This window comes from Polyodon spathula, chromosome 3 (assembly GCF_017654505.1).
Source record: "Polyodon spathula isolate WHYD16114869_AA chromosome 3, ASM1765450v1, whole genome shotgun sequence".
Taxonomy (NCBI): Eukaryota; Metazoa; Chordata; class Actinopteri; order Acipenseriformes; family Polyodontidae; genus Polyodon; species Polyodon spathula.
This window is the reverse complement of record NC_054536.1, coordinates 45,357,877-45,365,291: the sequence shown is the minus strand read 5'-3', so window position 1 is coordinate 45,365,291 and position 7,415 is coordinate 45,357,877.

Genomic DNA, 7,415 nt, shown 5'->3' with positions numbered 1-7,415 from the left:
ACGGAAGAATATGTATTGGTTCAGTGCGCCCCAGTAAACACTCTGGTTCCATTGTTGGAGATGGGCAGCGGCTTTGGCAGAAAATACTTTGTAATATTCAAAGAAATGGGAACCTCCAAATCTAACTGAGAAGTCTTAAATGATTGCCATACAATTAACCAACTCTCGCCGGCAGTCAAGATAGAACTCGCGTATGATGTCCCTGAAATGGCCGAGAGCTAGAATGAACTCGGAAATGGTAAATGTTTTGAATAAACTGCTGATGAGCTGAAAGAATAAAAGCAACTCACAGAGAAGGGGCCACTATGGGGCCTGCTGGGAGTCTGCAGTGAGGAGGAAAAGAAAGAAAAGCATTTCAGAGAAAGGACCACTATGGGGCCTACTGGACACCTGCAGTGAGGGGAGAGAAGCTGAAAAGTTATAGTTGGTGGCGAAGGGGCCACTATGGGGGTCTACTGGATGCCCGTAGTGGCTAGAGAGGTCACTGCAGGGGCTGCAGTGAGGAGGAAGAAAAAGAAAAGCATTTCACAGAGAAAAGACCACCATGGGGGCCTGCTGGACACCCATAGTAGCCAGGGAGGTTACTGCAGGAGCCTGCTGGACACCTGCAGTCAGGGGAGGTAACCTGAAAAGTTATAGTTGGCGCTAGAATGCTCAGTAACTGCTGAATGAGCCTTTGATTGACAGGCACTGTGGTCCTGCCTTCAGAGTTTTCTGGATGTAGACGGGCTTCATGGAAATGCAACTGCTGCAGGGCCAGGTGTTTTAAGTTCACTTCAAAAGCAGAATTGGGCTTGATTCTTGAGAGTCACGGGTTGGAATTTGTAGAAACACCTATACTGGCATGGGTTGGGCTTGTTTTGCCATGAGACTTGGCAACACTGGAAGTGACCTGTAAAGCAACGATCTATACTTATGTCATAGCACCTGCGACAGGAATGATGCTGCATAGTGAATAGGAATAAAGTAAACATTCTCCTTACAAGCTGTAGATTTAAAAGTGAACGAAGATAATGCTAGAGCCTGGGGATCGTCTAGTCTCTGATGTCAGGAGTTGCGGAGGAACGAGTAGCCAGGCGGGAGCTACGGCAGACAGGAGAAGCAGACATCTGGGCGGAGAAGTTCGGAGTAATAAATAACGCCAACCACTGTCGTGGAGTTGGCCCGGGAAGGGCTGGTTGAGCTGGTTGAGTGGATCTCGGCTCCTGGAAAAATCTAAACAGATTATCATCCGATGGAATGGAATAATCCAGAACATTGACTGTGATGCGTGTATTTACTATGAAATCGAAATGCAACTGAGAGGAAAGTGAAGAGGGTATTTATAGTGCTAACAATCTCAATTTGCTAATGTTTAAATTGAATTATTAAATTTTTGATGCCGAGATTGGTGTCTGACCCTTCTCCTGAAATTTATTAAAGATATCAATAGGTCGCATTAGGGTCCACCTTGTAGTTTTGTATTTTGATTTAGATTAGACTCAGTAGCCTTTGTGTAGTGACACTCGGTTACACCTACACCTATCCATGAGCTTTCTATTGATCTTCCTATATGTTGTAGGCCTGTTCACCACTGAACTTTTTTATTCTCCCAAAATTGTCATCAGGCTACTATGCTGTTCATCATGTTTGTATCTTGCATGTAAATTTGTGTAAATTTTGGGTATTTAAATACATTTTGTGAGTTTTCATTTCTATCTACACATTACTCTAGCTGTTACACCTCAATTCAAAATATCAAAATTAAATACTTAAGGCCTATTACTGTATAATTAACATATATTAATACAGAGTATCTACTATAGCTGTATAAAAGGTTTGATATATAAAATCAATCTCTTGAAATATTCTTCAAATGTATGTCCGGCACCGAAGAACCAATACATAGAAAAATTGGTTTCTCTGAGTAAGCCAAACACGTGTTTTTAGCACTCCCTAGATTATACTTAGTATTTGCCAATTTTGATGTGATGAAACAATAATACTAATAGGGCCATCCATAGAATTTCCCCTATGTGAGGTTAAAATGTGAAAGCTTGTAGTACCCCTACCTACTTGCTCTGTAATACAAAATAAAGGGGCCATCTACTGACTATCATGCTCCCTATTGCAATGCAAAACAGTTTTATTCTACCTGTGGGTTTTTTGGTTTTAGTTTGTAAGATGTAGGTGTTTTCCATTTTCCATTTAAATATGTTCACCTTCTGAGAAACCCTGAACACTAGTAATTAATTGATTGCAAATTATGATACACCTCTTTCCTGAGCAGTATTCACACAGGGCTTAAGGCAACAGGACCACAAATCGGAATGTGTCATTCGATTGGCTGCTCATAGTCTGACACATCCTCAGATCTGATTTACTAGCCGATCCTCTTTTTCTGTTTTTATGAAACCTTCAAAATCCTCAAACAGAAAATTAAATATTGGATGAGTGGCAGTATGAAAAGTTTAAAATACTGCAATGTTGTAGTTGCATTCCTAGTTGCATTTGTTGATTGTTGTTATTAATTTCTGACCTTGAACTTCGTAAAAAATTTTATTGATGAAAAAGAACACCATTGAACAAAACTGTGATTTTGTGTTATACAACAAAGAAAGACTGTAATGTTTTAATAACAATAGAATCATCTTGTAGTTATTCCAGTCGTAACAATAACTGTTTTTGAGTAAGCTTCAGCAATTCCAGCTTTTCTGTGTGAAATGTAACGTGTGCGCCCGGCCACCTGTTCAATTTTCAAGGGACAAAACATGGTGCTGTGCATTTACATTCATTGTCAATTTTGGAATATTTGTTTAAAAATTTTAATCAGGGTTTTTTTGTTGATTTTATCAACATAGTTTTAAGCCTGTGTTATTTGTGTTCCACCTTATAAAGAATATGAAGGTGATACTGTAATGGCATTATGAGGCAAATGGGAGCCAGGACAATGCAGCCTTATAATTGATTCTGTAGTATAAAGGGACGCCTTATAAAGGGCAAGCACTATGTTTGTAATATTTTAATATATTTCTTGTTGTAAAATACAGAATGTTTTATAATTATTTTTTTTTCCTCCCGTAGCACATCAAAGACACAGGATTCTATTTAAAATGACAGTCAAAAGATCAAATAAAGCAATTGTCTGTACCGGCATTGGGTTACAAAGTGGTACTTGTTAGAATGTGGTATACGCACCAAAATTTGACTGTATAATGTCAGAAAGTGGTATGTTGTCAGATTTTGGTATAGGTACAATTAATTGCAATCTGATGGGTGTTTTCTTATGGTCAAACAGGAGGTACATTTATCATTAATTATACATCATTTTTTGCAAATGTAAACTGGAAACAGAGAATCAGTTCCTCTAAAATGAAAAAAAAAATCACGACGAACAAGACAAAATGAGAAGTCCACTGCAAAGTTGCAGAAGTAAAAAAATGTACAAGACCCAATATCCTATATATGAAAAATGTCTGCATAATATTTTCTTAGAGAAATATTCTAGATGGATTTACTTTACACGTGTGAAAATGGGTTTATGCAGGTTTGGAGCTGATAGTCACATTTTGGAACAAGAAGTGAGAAAGCACACACACATCTGGAGCACAGATATGTGCTTTAGGGCGCGCAGGATTAAAAGTAGGTGTGGTGTAGCTAAAAACAGGAGTTCTCATAGATATGCAAAAGATATTTGCATTTTGAAATGGCAAAAGAAGAGAAGACACTATGCATAAACTATTCGGCCTGAGAACAGGAGTAAGGGGCACGTAGGAGTTTCAACCTAGCGGCCATGAGTGGTAAACACAGTTGAAGACAACTACAATTATGATTAAAACACGAATGCTATGTGAAACAGTTGCTAGTAATAATAATAATAATAATAATAATAATATAATAATAATAATAATAATAATATAATAATAATAATAATAATAATAATAAATTATTAACTTCTGTGCTGTTGATTTATTTTATATCGATGTACATGTTTACTCTGTTTTAAATGTTTCAAATGTTTATGTTATTTTAGATGGTCTGGGCTGGTAATTAACACCAATCCAGCTTGTTGTTAAACTACAGCTTTTTTTGTGCTTTTTTTTATTATCAATACCCCACACAGAAAACTTTTAATATGGATATCTTAACTATTAGCAGGTTGGTGATCATGTGCCATCCCCCTAATGAGTGATGAGTAATGCTAGCTGGCTGACATCATTGATTCATGTTAAACAAATATGCATGCCATGTAATCAATTCATACAATTAATTCAAGTAATACAAATTAACATGAGAATGAAGTCCCCTCTCATTCCAATTGCAACAATTAATAGAAGGACATAATGTAAATACACAATGAAACACTTCATTCACGTTGCCATTACTAAGGGGATTACAATCTGCCCTTCTGTATATTCTCTTTATTACCTAATGCTTTGGGAGAGACGTGGAGGAGAAGGAGGCACATTCATGAGAGAATATACTGCCCAAGACTATAATATAAGTATAACCGATGAAGAATGCATTCAAACATTTCAGTTCGACAAGGCAACAGTTCTAGAATTATACAATTTGCTATATGCTGAGCTGAATAGCCACGCTTTCTGAGTACATGCTGTGTCTGTGATAATCAAGGTCACCAGTATCTATTTCTTGTGCAATATATTCTTTCTCATTGAAAATAATATTGTAATTGCAAAAAAAAAAGCAGTTGGAAAGTTTTTTCCTACAATGTTTATAAAGAGGTTAATTTCATAATGTATAGAACAATGGAAACCATATCTCTATCTGCATTTTTCAGGTTTTTGAGATGTTCAGAATATCAGTCCCTTCAATTGCCAGCTTTCCTACTGTGGGTATTTGCTGCAGTGATCGCACACATAGTCTAGATTCCCATTCTATTCTCTTCCTTCCATGAGTCACATGGGACCCCCAGCTAAACCCCTGGTTTAACATGCATGATCCCTTGTCTTCTTCTCTGTCAGGTACTGATGCCTCTATTTATGCGAGGGTCTCCTCAGAGACAGTGAACCTCCCTCCTGTTTGTCGGGTCTCCTCAAAGACGATGATCAACCTCCTGTTTGTCAGGTCTCAAGTGGGCAGGTTTTCTTTTGTTTATTTTCTTTTTATGAAAATATACTTTTGCTGTTTGTGAATGGCTGTGTCACCTCCATGTCAAGTAAAATGAATGGTTCATCTTGGATAAGGTGTTGATTTTTTCAGGTGCTGATTTTTTCCCCCACTGATTAGGTGTTATTCATTTACTCATGTCATCTGATTCAAATTTGATGTTTAACTTTTTTTTCTAATTTGCAATGCAATTTTCAATAAAATGACAACTCCCACTAGTTAACGTTAACTTTTGACCCCTTGACCTGATCAGTCTAAAATTGAAAATTTCAGTTTGTTTGCTTAAAACAACACTAAGAAGTAAGTCTGATGTAAATCGGAGATGATAGGGTTTAAAATATTGTTTGGGATGATTTGTAATGGAATGACCATTCTATCAGTAATGGATGCCTAAAGGAAAAGCTTTTCCTGGTTCTAAATAGTGTCATACTGAGTGCTAAAATAGAATATTTTATTAAATTGTGTTACTGCACGTTTTATATTTTAAAATATAAAAATGAACACATACTGTACATCATGGGTTAATTTATAAACAAATAGGTATTGGATCTCATAATACAGGGCCAGCATTTTTGTTACAACCTTGATTTACAGAAGCGTCCATATACTATGCTTGCCTGGTTTTTCTCCCATCTCTCCAACCGTTCCTTCCTGGTTTAATTGCATGTCTCTATCTATTTCTTCTCCTCGTCCTCTCTCTACAAATGTACCCCATTCTCACTTTACACCAGCTCGCTGGGTACTCTCATCTCCTCTTTTGGCTTCTCCTACCACCTCTATACTAACGATGTCCAGATTTTCCTTTCCTTTGACTCTATTGAAATAAAAAATAAATACTGTCCTTTACACTTTTGTACAAATATATTTGTATGTGTTAACTATACCCTGTTCAGGCTCACCTTGGACCTTTGGGAACTGCTGATCTCCATCACTTCTTTGGGACAGCAGGATTACTGTCTTCATGCAACTGATCACTGCCAATAGTGATTCCAGTGTGTTTTGTAAAATACGAATCTACAGTATATGTTTACCCTTTTTAAATTTATCATACAATAAGGCTTACATATTGATTAAGAACATAAGAACATAAGAACATAAGAAAGTTTACAAACGAGAGGAGGCCATTCGGCCCATCTTGCTTGTTTGGTTGTTAGTAGCTTATTGATCCCAAAATCTCATCAAGCAGCTTCTGGAATGAGCAGTTAAGTTGATGTATTGTAATTCCACCTATGATGGAAACCATGCATTCGATTGCTGTTGTTATGTTAAACATAATAACACTAAGCAAGCATCAACATTTGTTTTAACCACAGTCCTTGCTATAATGTTTACAACATGCTTACCATAAAATGTTTAGAGAAAACAAATCAAAAAGTAGTATATACTGTTATCCATCCATCCATTATCAATAATTACTTAATCCTTTACAGGATTGTGGTGACCCAGAGCCTAACCTGGCATACACAAGGCGCAAGGCAGGACTACACCCTGGACGGGACGCCAGTCCATTGCAGGAAACCACACACTAAGGGCAGTTTAGAGTGACCAATCAACCTGACCAGCATGTCTTTGGACTGTGGGAGGAAACCAGAGTACCCGAAGAAAACCCACGCAAACAACATGCAAACTCCACACAGATAGACCCCCCTAGGCCAGATTTTAACCCAGGACCCTGGTGCTGTGAGGCAGCAGTGCTGACCACCACACCACCATGGTAGAAACAGGTTGAACAGTTGTATTTTATTTACAGTAGTCATTGTAGACAAAGACAGTCAGAAGGCTCCAAAGGTTGACACGTGCTCCGGTATAATTTTGTGCTATATAAAACTCCCAAATATTTAAAACTCCTTACTTACGCCATCCATTGTTTTACCACATTTTTGTTTACAATAAATACATTTTAGATTTTTAGTGATTAATTAGTACAACAGTCTGCAGCTGTATTGCATTACAGTACATTTAAAAATGTCCCTATATAAAGTTATATAAATCTGGTTTTAGAATCCTAAAGGTCAGTGCTGACAAACATGGACTGCTGGCTCTACAGTATGTTATTAATCTCAATTAGAAAATGAATCAGAGATTTCCTTTAACCTGATTGGTCAATACCAGGTCCTTAATCTCTGGAAAAGAACCTTGAATGTTTTCTTTCAAGCTATGTTTAATCACTGTTCCAAATAATGCCAGGAAATGTGTAAATTTTAGGTGCCCAACCACCCATCGGGTTTATCAGGTGTTCAAAATTTTCAATTTTTGATGGTTGATGTTCAGACAGCCCCATCAGCTGTTCATCCCTCCTTTCTGTC